This window comes from Felis catus, chromosome A2 (genome assembly GCF_018350175.1).
Source record: "Felis catus isolate Fca126 chromosome A2, F.catus_Fca126_mat1.0, whole genome shotgun sequence".
NCBI classification, from domain to species: domain Eukaryota; kingdom Metazoa; phylum Chordata; class Mammalia; order Carnivora; family Felidae; genus Felis; species Felis catus.
Window position 1 is genome coordinate 127640680 of NC_058369.1, and position 19326 is coordinate 127660005.

The window sequence follows — 19326 nt, forward strand, 5'->3', positions numbered from 1 at the left end:
GAAAACAAGTATAAGTGGCATAAAATGCCTTTTCTATAATATCTTCACTCTTACCTGCAATTATTCTAAAGCCCTTTTAATAGCTGTCACTTGTTCATTTCTAGGCTGTAGCAAATTACAGTTAGAGGAGATGGCTGCTGACAGCTCACTTCTGCAAACGGCACACTCTCTTGTTTCTACAGGGTCTGTCTGTGGTCCTTCACGGCACGGCCACCATGAGTATGAAAATCCCTCCACAAGGAACACTACAGACAACAGGGTCCAGGTCTGCCAATTGGGGGCCCTCAATTACTCCAGCTACCTCTCACAAGACTTCTGTACATTCCTCCTCCTGCTGCAAAAGGGAGAAAAACCAGTTTTCCCCATATGTACTCTAAACACATTTTACCAGTATGAAGGATGCATGTTTGGGAAGCTGTGTGTGTGTGTGTGTGTGTGTGTGTGTGTGTGTGTGTGTGTTGAAGGAGGATGGGGACAGTGATTTCATTTGAAAGGAATTAATATTCCAGGTATTGTTAACATAAACGTCATCCTCTTAGGGCACACATCCCAGGGAAAAGAGAACTGGGTCAAAGGCACAAAGCAGTCCATAAAAAATAAAATATTTTTGAAGCTAAAATAGTACCTAATAAAAAAATCTGAGTGATCACTTTTGGCACCTGGAAAGTGGTACAGCCTGTCCCCAAAAATTAAAATTGTATGATACAAAAATAACTCTTCAGAGGAGCGTTCAGAACTCAGGCTAATGAATCCAGTTATGTTGCTTCTTAGTGGTTTTGACTAAACGGAACACTGGACTCTGGACGGGGACTGGGCAGAACCAATAAACAACAAGAGCATATGCTTGGAGCCCTATCACCTCTGCACCATCCAAAGGACAATCAGAAACCAGATCCTTGCAATGACATTTCTTCTTATAACACTGGTTCCTTTTCCAAGTCAATATGTAGCCTAAAGATCAAAACAATCAGATGGGAATGCACATTGGAAAGACCCCTAGGAGATCTTTTACAGCCTTTATGTTTTCAAAAATTCAAAGGCTCGACAGATGAAAAGCAGAGCGAACACAAATTAATTGCTGCTCAGAAAATGAGCTTTTTTACTTTTTAATTAACGTTCTGTCCTTAATCCAAAAGCAGAAGTAAAACATACGATGTACAGTGCTTACGCACCGCTTAGGGTGAAATGTTACCTTTTCCCTCAGGCTTTCTTTACCAGCATCCAAATGTTTAAATTTAAGATGCAGACTTGGCAATGTGTATAGTTCAGTGATGCAAATAGTGTGGGATGGCGCCACCCAGAACTCCTGAGTGGGAGGGCGACCAGGAAACCAACTTCCCTTTTCTCAGTGTGACTCCATTCTGTCCTCAGGAGAATTGGGGCCCACGTATCGTGGGTTGTCTTTTTCAACTGGGGAAGGGAGGAGGTAAAGAGAGGCGAATGCCAACTAATATCTCGGAAGTCCCTGTGTTTGCAAAACACCTGAGTTTAAGCTGTCAGTTTCCAACGTGTCTCCTTGTCCCCGCTTCTTTCAGCAATCCCACGTCCATCCTGGGGTCTTGAGGCTAAAGGAGGGATGCAGGCTCCTCTGTAACAGGCAGATATTTGGGTGCCAGAGCCGACGCAAATTAAGCAATTCAATGGGTAATCCCAAAGATGCTGGAGTGATTTTTTGGAAACATCCACGAAACCTCTTCAAGGAGTGTTAACAGGCAGTGAAAGGAGCCACTCTACGGTTTTCCCACTCTCCCATCTTGTCCTGTGAACACCCCCCTTTAGGCATATTCTCCATGCCAAGCAGTGGGCAGAACACAGAAGATGCAATGGCCAACACAGTGCCATCATAACGTTCAGAAGCTCCAGAGCCAATATGGGAGACAAAAACATACACAAGTACACAGTGATGAGTCTTGTTAAAGTTTTTTGGGTTTTGTTTGTTTTGTTTTTTCCACGGAGGCAAGGCCTAATTCCCTATAAAGAGCCAATCAGTCAGAGGTCAAAAAGGCCCTCTGAAGGAGATATTTAAGAGGGTGTTAGGTTGTAAAGATGAGGAGTGGAGCTATAGGGAAGAAGGGGAAGCTGGAAGTCATCCAGGGCCTTCCAAAGGATGCTTCATATGAAAATCAGCCAGGGCAGGGAGTCCTTGTATAAATACAAATCCCAGAACCTGCCCAGAATCAGAAATTCTGAGGTTGAGGGCCCAGATTTTAATTTTGTTAACTGCTGAGATGATTCTGAAGCAGCTGCTCCACGGTTTTTTGCTTGGGATTGATCCATCGTATCTAGCAGCCTCCCTCCACAGTATAACTAAGAAAACTGAGGCAACCAAGGGAGGCCACAGATTATAGTCCTAGCAGCCATGGAACCAAGACCATGGCCTCTTGATCCCAAATTCCATGCCTGGACCATCAGAGCCGCGGAGCTCACCATGTACATCTTCCATAAAGCAGGCCTTTGGCCAACAGTGACAGTGGTCAGTGCCTACGTGGGGGTATTAGCCACCCTGTATTATGGGTGTCCCCTGGAGGAAGCCAAGTCACTCCCTGTGTATCACACTTCCCTGGCATTGAGTGTTTGAAGAATGAGTCAATTAATGAAGTCCACAAACAGGGTCCACAAACAAGACTTTCCACAGCATCAGCTAAGTACTAAGAAGGTCACCTGTCCCATACAGACTTTATTTCTCTAAAGACAGAAAAATAAGACCCAGGAATCAAACACTGGTTCTTGAAAACATAGTAAACTTGAAATTTAAGTCCTAATGCAGAGGACAGGAAATGTGAAATTCTTTTGTAGGCATTACTTATTTTTAACAAAATGGCACTTTTTCCTACAACAGTTAAAATCGAGCCCGTACTTGAGGGACTTCAGCAAACCTGAAGAGTATGGGAAGCTAACCACAAACAGTGCATCCTGTAAGTCCATTTGTGACTCCTAACTCCATCCTTTCCATCCAACCAACAGGCTTAAACGCACAATTTTGGAGAAGAGGTTAAAACGTGTACACCCATTCACATCTACTTCACACCTGCTGGAGCCCAAAGAACTCCATTCCTTGGGGACATTTTTCATTTTATTGTGACAACACATGAGCACCATTTCCACTTATACAGGAGGGAACAGGAGTCACGAGAGCTTAATGAATTTGCCCATAGCAAGGAGATGATGAGTAATTTCAACTTCGATCATTGTGGCTGCGAAGCTCTTGCCTGTGTTGCTTCCCCAAGCCAGTTCAGTGAAGTGTCTACAGGAGCAGGCAGGTCAGCCCTTCAGCCAGTCAAAGACTCTAAGTACTTTCTAGGGCAGCGTGGTTACCATATGGACAGCAGTGTCAAAGACCAATCAGAATAGTTGGATTCACAGAGACTCCTGGTGTCAACTACAAGTGAAAAAGATAGAAAGCCTACAAAATTCTTACTTAATCTATAGAAGCAGAGAAGATGTGAGTCAAGGGGACAAAAGTCTAACCTGAATCATAAAAAGTCATGGCCTCTCCACCAATTCCCATGCTTAAACCAATTTATAGGCCCAGAACCCCTTAAATGAAGGCGAGACTGGATCCCCTTTTGGTAGATCGCCAAAAATTCATACTATTAATCTTTCTCCCAGCCTTCCTCCAAAGGGACCTACAGCCTTTCACTAGGGGGAATGTAAATTAGGGAAAAGGAAATAATCAGACCTTCGAGGGACTACCAGGCACCAGCTCTGAATTGTCACTAATTCCAGGAGATCCAAAATGTCACTGGTGGCCCACCAATCAGAGAAGGTGCTAAATGGAGTTCAGGTGATCAATGGAGTTTCTTAGCTCAGAGCCATCTCACAGTCTATCCAGTGGGTCACAGAGCCCATCCCATGGTTAGTCTCCAGCTCCAGAATATATAATTGAAATACACAGACCCAGCAACTGGCAGAATCCCCACACTGGGAGAGTGAAGACTGGTTTGCTCATTTTATCAAGGGAGAAAGGGGCTGTGGAAGTTCTGAGAATGCGGTTCCAGAGGCCTGAATGTGCTCTACTTTCAGAGTGAACTCGGAACACTTAAGTTTGAGGTTTACTGTGTGTGTGCTATTTGTCTTAAAAGAAATGGGCTTGGCTCAGGTCTTGAACATCAGGATTAATCATTCCAGCAATGAAGAGCCATGACACTTATCAAGTTTCAATTGCTAGCTGAAACCTTTGATAGCTGCTAGAAAAATAATGTGCAATTAGAGTGCAGAAACATAAATTATCAAGGCCACGGTGCTCTCAGAATGTACTAAATGAAATGTGGGTAACCACATATGTGGTAGGGATCCCAACCCCCAGTGTATGTCACGAATGCCTGGTCGTCCACAGGCACTAAAGAGGAAGGAAAAGAGAAAAAAACTCTCAAGCTTCAACATTGGCTGAACTGTGGGGATGAAGGCACAAAGAGGATAGAAATTTCGGGGTTGAAGCCAAGAAATGTTTTCTACATTCTTACAAGTTATGGTCTCTAATATCTATGCCCCACAGGCTTTTCAGTGATGAGGAGAGAATTATAAATACCTACATGAGGTATAAATACTTCCGCAGACAATAACGCAAATGACAAAACATTGGTTTCCTCCTCTGGAAAGTTCATTACATCCAAGGTACACTTGGGCACAGTGGAATGACAGCAAAGCAGTAACCAGGGCCACCACAGGATTAGGGCATTGCAAAGCCAGTGGCCATTTGTCTCCCCACATCTGACATCTGGTCTGGCCCAGGCCTCAATCACAGTGACCTCCAGCAGCAGTGGTCTTCAGAAAAAATGAGTACAATGAGAGTTACATCCCCGAACCACGTGTCCTTGGGCTCCATACTCAGGGACAAAGAAGGCATTTGAAAGGGCTCTTCCCAAAAGGACTGTAGGACACAGTGCTCATCTGCATACATAATTGTGCTTCTCTCTGAAAACATACCACAGAGTGGCTCTTATGGGCTAAGCACTGGGAATATGTACCTTCATGACCTCCAATCTACTCAGCACAGAGAAGCACCGAACGTGTCCTAGGAGGGGATACCAGGAAATCAAGAAGGTTCCCCAAGGTGGTGACCACTGAGTTGTGTCATGTGGACCAGAGGGAGATGTGGGTCCAGGGCACTTTACTCTCTGAGCACCCGCTGAATTGTCTGATGTGTTCTGTGACTTCTTTTCTGCTCTAAGTCTGTCCTTAATATTCATTTCAGCCCGATTTCACCTGAGCCAGAATTTTGGCCTCTCCTACTCTCTGGGGAACAGCCGAAAACAATCCCCTTTTATGGTAACTATAGACTGGTCTCACCTTGGCAGAAGGCTCTCAGTCTGGTGCTGTAGAGGGCAAAGTAAGCAAAGCCAAGCAGGGGCTTCTGAGCCCCCTCTTCATCTGGCCGGCCTCCCCTACTGCCCCCTGCCTCCCTGCCTTATAACCTCATTTGGGACTTACATAAAAAAGATTCTTATTAAATGGCAACACAATGTAAAGTAAAATATCAGAGACACAGAGGGAATAAGCCACAGATCTGAGAAAACAGCTGCATATGAAAGGATTAGGAAATAAATTAGAAGAAACTCAAAGGATTTAGAATCCATTTCAGGTGCACTAGAAGAAAATCCCTCCAGTATCAGGAGAACGGGTCCAAGTTAAAACTCCGACAGTAAAGAGGCTCCCTCCTCTATTGGCAGCCTCACAATGTTTTACCAAAAGGTTTATATTCTTTTTTCACTCCTTAGCACTTTTGGGGACAATGCTTCTCAAAGTGGAGTCGGGACCACCGGCATCAGAATCAACTGAGAAACCTGCTAAAATGCAGTTTCTTGTTCCCAGTGAGTCTTAGGCATTTTGAAGGCTGAGAACCACAGAACGAGGCACTGTGCAACATCCATGTTAAATCATTTGGTTAAACTGCTGCTTAAAATTTGAAGGAGACACTAGTGACTACATTGATTCTTTTAGAAATGGTTAGATTCTAAAAGTAGTGAGGCACCTGGGTGGCCAAGTCAGTTAAACATCCGACTTCGGCTCAGGTCATGATCTCACAGTTTGTGGGTTCAAGCCCCTAGTCGGGCTCTGGAGCCTGCTTTAGATTCTGCCTCCCTCTCTCTTTGTCCCTCCCCCACTCTCTCACTCTCAAAAATAAATAAACATAATAAATAAATAAATAAATAAATAAATAAATAAATAAATAAATAAATAAATAGTAAGAGTGCATCCACATTGTGACCAACTTTAAATAATGTAAAACTTACTATAACCAGGAAGATCTTTGCAATGCATAAATCTGATCACATCACTCCCTTGGGTAAAACACTCCAGTGACTTCCCACCACTCTTCTGATAAAGACCCAAACCCCTGATCCCGAGGAGCCCTCCTCCCCAGTCTACTCCAGGCCTGGAGTGCTCCCTGCTCTGGGCACTGTGGTCTCCTGTTCCTTCAACGTCCGTGTCTGCTCTTCACATATGCTAGTCATCTGCACAGACTCCTCTTTTTCCAATAAAGTCCATTCTCCTCTTCCCAGCCCTCTCTGACAACATTAATCCCCTGCCAGGGGCCCTTCTAGCAACAGTGTCTTTCCTCCCCAGCCCTTCAGCATCAGGACCTTAAATGTCACATTTATTTGTGTGATCCTTTGATCAATGCACCTTTCTTCTGCTATTGAGTGTCTAGGCAGCCTAAAAGCAGCAATAGGTCTGCTATTTTTTGTAGGAAAAAGACTCACCACTGTTTATGTATCACATAGTAGACCCCATCGTACTTGGCAGGTCCTCAATAAATATTTGTGGGTAAACAAATGCATTAAAAAGTATTTTAAAAGGAAAACACTGGAGGCAAAATCAGACCCATAGTAACCATCAAATATACTATGATCCTTCTCCTAAAAATAAGGGGTTCCAATGTCTCTGGTACCCTGAAGACTAAAGTCCTGTGGTAGTGTCCCTTCCCTGTATATGATACTAGATACCTTCTTTGGCACTTCTCACTTCAAATAGATAAGTCCCGGGGTGCTTGCGTGGCTCAGTCAGTTAAGCATCTGACTTCGGCTCAGGTCATGATCTCACGTCTCATGGGTTCGAGTCCCACGTCGAGATCTGTGCAGACAGCTCATAGCCTGGAGCCTGCTTTGGCTTCTGTGTCTCCCTCTCTCTGCTCCTCCCCCACTCACACTCTGTCTGTCTCTCTCAAAAATAAACAAACATTAAAAAAATTAAAAACAAAAAACAAAAAACTAATGGATGAGCCCAACTCTACATAACGCAATTGCCAGAGTTTGAGGGAAGAGTGAAACTCAATGTTACAACTCCTATTATGTCATTTCTCTGGGCCTTGCATTGATCTGGTTATGAACGATTACCCTAAGGCCTGTTCGCTGTCTAAAATATGTATTTTGAAATAAAAACAAACTTGGGGATTTTCATGATGACTTCTTATATTTTTGTACCCCTTCATGTGCCTTATCATGATCAGCTCCAAGAGTCGATTCTCAGACTGCTTCATGACACTTTCATATGCCAGAATTGTTAGTAGCATATTCAAAGATTTAAAATGGCTCTAAACAAGTCATCAAAAGTCACAACCTCTGGGATGCCTGGGTGGCTCAGTCGGTTGAGCATCCGACTTCGGCTCAGGTCATGATCTTGCAACTCGTGAGTTCAAGCCCCGCATCAGGCTCTGTGCTGACAGCTCGGAGCCTGGAGCCTGCTTCGCATTCTGTGTCTCCCTCTCTCTCTGCCCCCAACCCACTCCCATTCTGTCTCTGTCTCTCCAAAAACAAATAAACATTAAAAAAAGTTTTTTTTTAAAGTCACAACTTCTATGACAGCAGAATCATGTCTCACGGGAATATAAGTGAATCCACTACTACCGTCCTCTTCTTTCTGCCATCTTGCTTGCAGTCAGCCCTTGGGTCAGGTGATGAACAGTCTGCCACCTGTGTTCTGGCACTAGGTCTCATGGCAAATTGTTCTCCACCCTTCACCAAGTAGCATGGCCACTCAACACAACATCCCAACGTAACAGGTTCAACTGAGGCAAAAATGAATTTGACAAATTGATGGAGACTTGGCAGCAGGAAAGTTAGCATTTGGTGTGCTGCAGAAAAGAGCGCTGAATTTGGATCTGCATGATGCTGGGCAGCCAGCCTCTCTAACAGACAAACTTCATCACCCATAAAATGGGTACAGGGCAAATCAAGGTGTCTGAATCATAGTTAAACTGATACGCAGTTTGCTCTGAATGTAATTCTCCAGTGATTTACTATAAATCTGTGTTTCACTACATAAATCTCTTTATGGGTCTTTAAACATTTATTTAACATTGGATCCTACTTCAAGTTACACACCAATCCTAATACACAGTGTAGAGGTATTGCTACACAGGTGACAACCCAGCAGCTGAATCATCCATACTTATCACCCTCTTGGGAGAAGAGATAGGGACTGGAAATTTTATTTTACACTGAGAATAGGGTGCGATTTGTCACATACCAAACGAGATTTGCATCTAGAGGAGATATGAGTGACTTCTACAACTACAGCAACGGGAGGTGGGGAAGCCACACTCTTTCGAAGCACAAGTTTAGAGAAGCAGTTTCCATTTCGCACAGTTCTCTTGCACACTTCTACGTCATGGCAGTTTAGCGTCTGCATTGAGGTTGTTTTTTTTTTTCAATCCACTTCGTGAAGGCCATTACCAAGTGACAGGTACATGTGCTACTCCTTAATGAGCTGGTGCGTCTGTAAGCCAGTTGTTGCCTTCCTGGAGGCACATAAAGCAGAAAAGTCACCCAAACAACTAGCAAAAGCCAGAAAAAATAAACAGAAATGGAAACAGGTGGCTTCTACTTAGGTGGCCATAAAATGAATTGTCCAACCTGAGACACTTTTGAAAGGGAGAGTTGGCATGCTTCATTACTCTGGGCCAACAGATCGATGCTGGGTCACACTCAGGACTGTAGTCATCCTACTTTTATTTTTCTGTTTTAATCCCCAGAGTATTTCCTAATCAGGTTGACAGGTTCAGATCAAAGAAGAAAGATTAACACTTTACTACCACCCACCTGCCATTGAACATTAATAGGTCCCTACTTACTGGAATGTTCCAAATGATTCAAAAAGAGACGTTTACAAAGTGTTATTGGAACCACTGAATTTCCTTAATAGGCAACACAACCGATGAAACCCAGTTCAACTGAATTAAATTCCTGCCGTTTGCTCTTCCACCAGTACTCCACTAAGTGGGGCGTTTCTCACTGGGCTCCTGTCCACACTGGGCAAGTGCAAACATCCCCCCCCCCCAGAAAACTGGAATCAAGAAAAGGGGAAGAGTCCCAATTAGCAACCTCCATTCTCTCTACATGAAGCAAAATAATAATAAAATAACACAGCAAAACCCCACGTTAGTTCCAAGTGAATGGGAGAAAGAGATCTATTTACAAGAGCTTTTACTTGAGGACCTCAAGTTGCTAACAGGATTCATTAGGTCAGTTCTTTTCATTCACAATTGATCGTAATTTCCCCTGACCTGTATTTCAGCAGCTTACCTCTCTGTGTTCTTGAGCAAAAGAGACATAAATCAAACTAACAGTCTAGCCAGGACCTTAACAAGAATTCCCTGGGCTACTTACAACTCATAGAGAAGATGAAATAATAAATGTATGTCTTTAATGGATTTTAGCAAGATATTTGAATAAAAAACCTGAATAGTAACTATTTGAATTAGTAATAATAACATCAGTAACAGCAGCAAATCCAATGCACTGCTTCTGGGGTACCCTACTTTACAATCATTACATTTAATTACCTCAGCAGCTCCAAGAGATAGGGACTTAGATTACCTCCCCTTTCAGATACGAAAACTGAGGCTGAGAATGATAATTAACTTACACCAAGTCATTCAGCTGATAAAGTAAAAAAGATACCTGAATCCTCAGTCAGCAAGTATTTATTTATTTAGCTTTAAATCTCAAAGGCTCCTACTTTTTCCCTTCTCTCCAAATCTAATCAGTCACTAAGTTTTGTTTTGTTTTGTTTTGTTTTGTTTTGTTTTGTTTTGTTTTGTTTTGTTTTCATCAATGTCAATATCCTTTCTCTCCAACTTCCATCCAGCCGTTGGTTGGGGGTGGGGGGTTGTCTCTGGAAATTGTTTCCTTAAAGGAAGAGGATGGCCCACTACTCAGACTAGAAGGTAGGGTAGAGAGACCTGTTTCCAGGTTGCATTTACACCACAAGCATGCTGCTTTACTTATTTATTCATTTGCCTAAGACTGCATGTTTTTCTGGGTAGCCGCAGAAGGAAGAAGCTTACAGCTTCCGTCTGTCCTTGGTACCTCCTTCCTGCTGCCCCCTCTCATCTACCTTCCCTGGGTGCCCTAGCAGTTATATTTCTCATCAAATTCCAATTGTGTCTTTTCCTTGCCTAAAATCCTTTGTTTTTCCTTTCCATTCAACCTAAATGCCCAGCTCCCAGAAGAGTTGACAAAAGGCCTCTTCCAGACTTTCTCCTGACTACCCTGATTGATGTATTCCTTGGACATATCATGTGTTTTTTTTTCTTTTAATACTCAGCTTTCCAGATCTTTCTCAAAGTTACTTTATTGTGAACTCTTTCCTCTGTGATCTGCAAACACTCTACACATACATTTATCAGACTCCATTATGACTATCTGCTAATGGGTCTGTGTTCCACACAGCCCCTCTTCCCATACGGCTCATATGAAGTGGATCTTACAATATCCAAGAAGTGCCTTGACCTCAGAACATGAAATGCAATTAAAACGGTTGCTGAATAAACGAATGAATGAATGAACGAATAATGTAAATAATGTGTTATGGTGGGTGCTATAAGTGTAGCAATATTTCAATGTGAAAACATTTATATGCATTTAAGTGTAAGCCACACATTTATTTTTTAAAGTATACTACAATTAATAAATAAATCTTTATTGTGCTTCTCTCATATAAACCCAGGCAAATGTTTCCCAAAACTCTCCACTGAAGAATGGATAGTAACTGAGAAAATAGTTCTAATGAGTTGAAGTCACTTCGTGGCAGTAGAGTAAGTCCAAAAATGATGGAAACATTCATTCCTTGATAAAGGTTCTGATTTAACAAAATTTGTACTGACTTGCTGTAAATATGACAAGCACTGAAGAAAATAAGATTTAGCAGCTGATATAGTAAGTGTCTTTGCTTCTAAGACCTTTCATTATTAAGAGAGCTGCATAAATGTATGTGTATGTGTGTGTGTCTTTCTCTCTCACACATACATACACAACACATGCTTACTATTAAGTGTATGATAGAATCAACCCCTTCCCCCAAACCTAAATTTTTGAGTACTCAGTCACTTCCCACAGAGTGGCCCACAATTGGAATAACTGGGGCACAGGGTCTACTCTAAAAATGCTCTAAAAACGGTGAGGCGGGGCAAGGGGCGAAGGTGGTCAGGAGTCAAGTAAAAACCAGCCTTACTGAGTGTGATTGGAATTCACTCTTCACTCGGCCAAAAATACGCAATCTAACCAAAGTCCTTCCACTAGCTCTACCTCCCAAGCCACATGCCTTTTCAGGGCCACGGGCAAAGCCAGCTGTGGCTCTGCATTTGGATTAAAGAGCCTGAAAACAGAAAAAAAAAATATTTTGAAATGCATTACGCTTCAAAATTAAGGGTAATTGTGTGTAGCAGCCTGGAAAATATAGCTCATCTAGCACTGCTCAGCCACAGAACCCCATAGCACAAAATGCTGGCTCTCTAAACGTAATTTCAAACTTAAAAAAAAAAAAAAGGCACAAAGGGCGGAAGGAAGGGTGGAGGGTTGGCATAGGGCTGTGACTTATAAGAAGGCTGCTGCCTTGGGGAGACATAGCCAGCATACAAGCCAGCAATATTTCTACATTACTTAAGCCACTAGATGATGCTCTGCACTATTACTGCAGCCAAACAGTGAAGGTAAATAAAAGGTCGACAGATAATTACATAAGAAAATAAATGTGGCAAGATTAGGACAGAAATCTAATGGGTAGAGGGGGAAAGGACTTCACATACAAACGTACCTTAAAGCTTTTCCCCTGACCAGTACAATGTCCTGGTCACACTAATGGAATATCAATATCTATTACTATCCAACTAGCCAAGGTACATTTTACAAGCAAAGGAGGAGGGATTTCACCCTGTTAACTCATTCCCACACAGACACTTCCTTAATCTTGTGACAGAAGCCTCTGAATGTAGCCAAACTGAGCTTTGTTAACCACCTTCCTCATTTCATTTATCATATTCCCATTAGGTAGAGGTGATGGTTAAGGCAGCAACCAGTGGCCAGAATTCCAGACCTTCTGTGGAAACTGAAACATAAAATCATGAGCTGCTAGGTTTCTTCAGCCACAGCAGACCAGGAAGAAACACACATGAAATTCAAACTTGAAAGGGAGCTGGGTTAGGAAGACAATTGTAATACAGGAGGGAAGGAAGCTCCAGAGGAAATTTGAAGATCTAGAGAAAATAAAAGAACATATAGGGTGAGGCCATCTATCTGTGAATACACCACCTCAGGGTCCAAGAATTCACCAGTATCGAGAAAACTGGGGCACTTACAAACTGCTATCAAAAGTCTAGCCTGTCAGCACACAATTAGTCTAATTTACGTAAGGAAACAAAACAATGGTTCTCAATTGGGGGATGAGGGGTTGCCCTCTCAAGAACAATAGGCAATGTCTGGAGGCATTTTTGGTTATTACAACTGGGTGTTGCTCCTGGCATCCAGAGGGTAGAGGCCAAAAAAAGCTAGTATTTCTTACAATGCACAGGACAGCACCCTCAACAAAGAATTATCCGGCCCCATATGTCAAGAGTGCTGAGGTTGAGACTGCCTGAAATAAAGAGTCAACATAGAACTGGCAATAGCCAGAGGTTCCTGGGTGGCTAAGTTGGTTATTTCGGCTCAGGTCATGATCTCACAGTTCATGAGTTCAAGCCCCACATCGGGCTCTGCGCTGACACTGCAGAGCCTGTTTAGGATTCTCTCTCTCCCTCTCTCTCTGACCCTCCCCCACTCACCCTCTCTGTCTCTCTCTCTCTCTTTCAAAAATAAATAAACTTTAAAAAAAAAAAAAAAGGGCAATAGCCTGCAAGGAGAAAAAGAACAGAATCAGTAGCTTCAGCATCACCCAAGGGAAAAACCATTCTGGTTGAAGACTCCAGTCTCTGGTTCCCTTAGTTGGTATTAATCTATGGGGCAGAAGTAGCAAAACTTAAGACTAGATGGAAAATGCTGTTAAATGTATTCCCTACCACCGTTCGGTCCCTCCCCACCACCAACTGGTTCCATGCTTTTGCTTTCACCATGACTCACCCACAGAGAGAGAGAAAAGAAAAGTGTTCGCTAAAGAATATGTGTCTATTCTCCTTGGCAAACACTGTTCTCATTTTTGATTAATGAATTCCATTCTGGCTTATATGCTCCAATATCATGAGCTTAGGTGATGGGCATGCTGTCCCCCCCACTAGTTTAGCTTCGGAATGAGATATCCAAAGAGAGGCACCAACTCAGCAAAACTTGGTCTCAGTGGCAGAAAGCACATCCCTGGGAGCCATGGCAACACAAAGCACATCCACTGGAACCCAGGGCACTTCTACCAGCATACAGGAGGGAAGTGCTCCCTGGATGCACTGCAGCCTAGCTCAACATGGGGGTTCTGGCCTCAGGCCAGGCTAGTACAAGAGAACCAACAAGAGCAGGAAATCACCAAAACAGGCATCATGGTGCACGGGAAAGGACCAACAGGGGAAGAAGAGTCAGGAAAGCTCATATCTACTCTCCAAATATCCCCGTGACATTTCATTCCTCCAAGCCACATCTGTAAAGTAGGATAATACTCTGCTGTCTATTCTCCACCATTTCCAAAGCAGCATTCTGGGAAGAAGGGTGTCAGCTCTTGATGCAAGGAGGAAAATATCGCATGGATCCTGTGACTCCAAGACCACTGAGGCAATGCTCAATCAGGGCTTACCTAATCATGGTGCCCTCCAACCACTGTCCCTTACCCAACAAGTACAACCCACCCAACACACAGCAGTCCTGGAGTCCAGCAAGTAGTAAACGTTTTCTAACTGAGGGAAGTTTTATTCCCTGAATTAACTGTTAGAACTAAAATAGCCAAAACTGTAGCCTCAATTCCTAAAATTGAGGTTCCAATAATAATCTTGCTCAGATTCTGGAAATCAGTGTTTGTGGGGGCCTAGAACACTGACTGGGAATCGTCATCTCCTTCTATTTATACATGTGACTAATCTCTCCACTCAGCACTACGCCAGGTTGTTGCTGTGGTTAATTCTATTTAATGTGCTAGCGTTCCCTCTCCCACACAGATTCCTATTGGATACTTCACTGTTCACTTCCTTAGGCCAGTGACAAAATTCTGGTCAAACTGTACCTGCACTTATCCTGTGAAAGTTTAGAAAACACAGTTAACCTAACCCCGGATCCTAACAATGTTTTATGGGCCTCGGGACTGGTTATTATAAATAAGTTAGAATTGATAACACTCCCACAACCTAAATTATCCAGGAGATTGAAAACTGCAACCCCTCTGTGTGTTATGCATGCAGGGATGGCTTCGCTGTACCTAATAATGCTGTGCTGAGCATAGTCAAAGGCTTTCAGGGGCCACATGCCTTTCACGGGAGCCACACTCTCTCTCCTGGATGGTTGGTCTTTAAAATCTTTGTTTTGGATGGTGCTAAAGTTCTCACCCTTTTTTCTTCTTTGGTTGGTCAGGCCCAAGCCCAAGTCCTCTAAAATGTTTTATTTAGAGGTACCTTAACCAACACTTAGTTGGTCAAGCATCTTGAGTCTTGATCTCAACTCAGGTCTTGATCTCAAGGCCCTGAGTTCAAGACCCGTGTTGGGTTCTGCACTGGGCATGAAGCCTACGTAAAAATAAATAAAATAAAATGTTTTATCTAATTATGTATCACAGCAGCATGGCTGCCACAAGAAAAGATGACTAGTGTCTTTGCAAATGTCCAAAAATAATTAAGATAGGCATATGGGGAATACCGGCTATAAAATATGAAAGGAAAAGTTGATTAAGCTTCCAAAGACCTCCAAAGCACTAATCTAAAACTTGGCCAGAAAAGAGTACATTCATTTTATTCTAAGTAAGGTTAAAGAGTTATTTCTGATGAATCTACTGTCTCGCCATATCGCTAAGCGACAAACATACCAACCAGATTTCCAGTTTTGCCAATATGGCAGAATCACAGCCAGGCATATCATCAAATTCTATAAACAGTAGCATTTTAAAAGTTAAGTCAATGGCTAACACTTTCACTGCATCTAATTGAACATTTGTAAATAGCAGCTCTTGCAGGAAATTAAACCAATAGCATTGGTAAGGGGTGGGAGCAGCTAAATATTTCTTAAAGTATGGCCTTGTGAACCACTTTCATCAGGATCTCTGGCAAATTGGTTGAAAATGTAGATTCCTAGGGCCTCCAGAGTTATTAAAATAGACCTTTTAATAGACTTTTTTTTTAACCTTAAGCAACGCATTTGACATTAAGATTCAGTGTCTGTTTTGTAAAACACCCTATTTTCCATTGTACCCTTCTATTTCATGTTTTAAACTGCTGGTTTGGACATGATAAATTGATATTATGGTCTACTCCTGGACTGCAACCCCAAACTTCAAAAACACTAGACTAGTTGACAAGAAGGAAGCAGAGATGGAGTTGCATAATTAGCAGCAAACACTTGAGGCTTTGTGATGTAGACAGGGTTTAGTAATTCCCCACCTTTTCCCAATTCAATAGAATGAATGTCTTAAAAACCAAACTACCCACCTGGATGGTTTCAGGCATTAAAAAGTTGTGGCAGGCTTCCTGTTACAAACCTTAAGGGTACCCAGTGTCTTAGATCAGAACAGGAAATGTCCTCCATAGGAATGATTAGCTCTAAACCTTCAGTGTTAAGAAAGATGGTAAGGTAAGCAACGTGTGCACTCAGTAGAGCCCCTTGGCACACCCCAGCCACATCCTCTCTGCAAGGGCTTCAAAGCACTCTCTTCCTCCACCTCTCCCCACCCATTCACAACAAACACCCAAAGGGGGTAAATTACTTTAAACCACTTAAGTATTATGTTATCTCAATACTGTAATTTCATAAATGCTTATGATTTAGAAGCACTATAGAAGCCCCTCATCTGTTTTCTCCCTTTCATTTTTCTTCTCCTAGACATTTGCCGCTTCTGTTCTTCCTTACGTCCTCTCCTCCTCTGCCTTCACCTCCATCTTCTGGGAAAGCAGAACAAGATATAGTGGATATCTGACTTCACCCCACTCACAGCAATGCCCTTCTTCCTGAGGGGGCATTTCTTTGAGTAAAGCAACACGTACTTTTGCAAAGACTTTCTCCAAGGACTATGATAAAACAAACACCAGATCAGAAGTGGCTACGTGTTATCAATAAACTATACTGGTCTTCTACTCTCTCAAGGAATCACCTCTCTGTTCCTTTCTTCAGGCTAAAATTCTGAGTCTACTCAGGGCAGAAAGAGGTCTGCAAGAAGAATGGCTGGGCATGGTAGGAAGGACAAAGGAAAGAAAGAAAGCAAAAGCCTGTTACCTGGGTTCACTTGCTACTGATGCTGCAATATTTGCCCGGTATATTTCCCATAATAGGCATCTCTGGGTCAGTACATCAGTCTAGGTTCTGGACCTATACACAAGTCAAGGTCCCTACCCTCATGGAAATTCCATTCTAATGGGAAAACAGACATAATCAAATAAACAAATGAATATGTAATGCCAGGGGGCAATAAATGCTGAAGGTGAGGTGCGGAACTGAGTTACTTAAGAGGACCATGGAGTGGCTGGTTGCTATTTTACATGAGGTCAGGAAAGGCTGCCTATAAGCTGACAACTGGGTAGAAGAGACCTGAAGTGTGCAAGGGAGTGAGCCATCTGGACATGTGGGGAAAAGTTCTTTGTGCAAAAGGAATAACATATGCAAAGGTCCTGGGGAAAGAACTTGGTGAAAAAGAAGAATGTAAGGCAATCAGATTGGCTGAAGTTTTAAGAAAAGTAGGAATAGGACAAGGGGATGGCGGCGGGTGTGTGTGTGTGTGAAGATATGGCCACCAACAGGACTACCCATCCTGTAGCCCAAAAAGGGATCCTAAATTCCACCAGACCCAGGTCTGGGACTGCCTCACAACTTCCCCTTCCCAGACACCTACTAACTTTTTCCCCAGTTCCCTTCCCTCCAGACCCCACCCCCCACTGCAGAGTTCCAACACTGCAGGTCAAGTCATTCCCTCACAATTTCCCAAGACAACCAGTCCATCTAATTAAAAAAAAAAAATCTGAGTAATAAATGTACTAGGAAAAAAGGCAACATTTAACCTGTAACAGCCCTCAAGAGATAGGAAATGTACCTTAGTAAAGAGCAGAAGTTCAGAAGGGCAACCGTAAAAAAAAAAAAAAAAAAGTCTGCCACCTGACGGCAGGGTATCTGAGCTTCTGAGTCCCCAGTTCTGTAAACTGGGAAACAAAAATCCTTGAAATAACCTTGGGAAGTGGGTATGGAGGGGAAAAATGAAAAACCACAACCAGAAGAGGCCCTTAACAATAGCTACTGCCAGCCTTTTGATCTAAAAGTGAACCCCAGTGGGGTTATGCCCCTCTAGTTCCTAAAGTTACCCTCAAATGATTGATGCATAAATGCATATCATTAATTACTTTTATTTTATAAACAAACAAACAAAAACCTCCGAAATTCTTTCACCGCGCCACCCCCAAGCCACTAGCAGCGATAACCTGGGAGCCTCCAAGTCCCTGCCTCCGGAGGCAGAAACCCTGGTCTCAAGCTTCTCTGAAATCTTAAATACAGCGGATTAAGTCCGCATCCTTCTTGGCCAGCGGTGTTAGCAGGCCCATGGTCCGAGGCACAGGGCTGCACAAAATATGCTCAGTGAGTCCTAAGAGCTGTCCAGAGGACCCCAGGGCCAGGTCACTGGGGGAGGCCAAGCCCTGCAGCTTTAGGTCAACGCAGGTCCCACCGCCAACAACCTCTGCCCGGAATTGCCAACTTCAAACGTCCGGCCCCCAAGCGGGAGAGGGTCACTTGGCGGGAAGTCCCAAGCTCGGAGCCCCTCGCGATCACACACACACACACACACACACACACACACACACACACACACACAGCACAGCACACACAGCACACACACACACACACACGCTCACTTGCTCACACGCTCGCCGCCCTCGCGCGCGCCCGCGACACAACACGGACTTCCCAACCCCAAACACACGCGCGCACCCCAGGGCTGGCAGACTTCTATATTTCCTCTTCCTCAAAGCTACTCTAGCGATCTCCGCCGCCCCTCTCAGCTCGGATTCCAGGACCCCCAAAGCTCCGTTGGCCCCTACTCTGAATGCGCGCCTGGTGCCCCCCCTTCCATGCCAGTATCTCCCATAGAACCCCCCTGCCCCCGCCTCCTTCGTTCCGAGTCCCAGCGGGAGACCCCGGCATGTTCCCAGGAGGCGAGTATTTACTAACTGTCGCCCCTGAGGGTCCCAGCCGCCCCAGTCGCTTCCTCCTGCCCCTTCGGGCCCTCCATCCCTCTAGCCCATCGCTGTCCCCTCCCAAGAGCGCGATCGCCGAGGGATTCCCTCCCATCTGCGAGTACCAGAGAAAAGCCGGAGCCCGAGCTGCCAGTACCTTCCCAGGCGCAGCCTCTCGGATCTCCAAGCCCCCAAATCCCACACTCCCCTGTCCCCAGTCCCCCCCGAGCCAGCAGCGCAGTCCTTCGGCGGCCCCCACCAGCCGGCCCTGGCCAAATCGCCTCCGCGGGTTCCCGGGCCCCGGGCCCTGCTCTCCATCTCCCGCGCCCCCTCCCTCCGCTCCCACTCCCACTCCCACTCCAGCCGCCCGGCTCTGCCCAGACTTCCCCAACTGCTGAGCGCCCCGGAGCGCCCGCAGCCCTCGCCCCGCAGAGCGCCGCGGCTACCCCTGCTCCAGCCGCGGAGCCCCCAGGGAGGAAACAAAAGTGTCTCCGCGGCGCCCAGAGTCCCCCAGAACAGGACGCCTCCTCCAGTGCCCCAGCCTCAGCTCCCTCCCCGGCCGCACTGAGGTCGGCGAGTCGGGGCGCGGCGCCAGTCCAGGAAACTTTACGAACCTGCCCGGGGTCGCAGGACAGCGGCGGTGGCGGCGAGGGTTCCGCGCGACCAGAGCTCTGGCGACCCGTGACCATTGAAGGGGGGCCAGAAGCTCTGTCCCTCAGCTCCGGGCCGCGGCCGTGTGGGTGGCTCTGCCTCTATCCCGTGCCCATCCTCGCCCG

General features: G+C 44.6%; 1 protein-coding gene across 14 annotated transcripts in view; it reads right to left on the reverse strand.

Annotated features, from left to right (window-relative positions):
• The window catches only part of ELMO1 (engulfment and cell motility 1), a 732114-nt gene that overhangs the window by 508746 nt on the left and 204042 nt on the right, over positions 1-19326 (reverse strand). Inside the window, exon 1 of one of the 14 annotated variants that reach the window (XM_019825705.3) lies at positions 19165-19315. The exons of the other annotated variants lie outside the window; for them this stretch is intronic. The gene's annotated coding sequence lies outside the window, so the exon portion shown is untranslated. Of the gene's footprint in view, positions 1-19164; positions 19316-19326 lie in introns of those variants that run through there. 14 annotated transcript variants of the gene reach the window in all.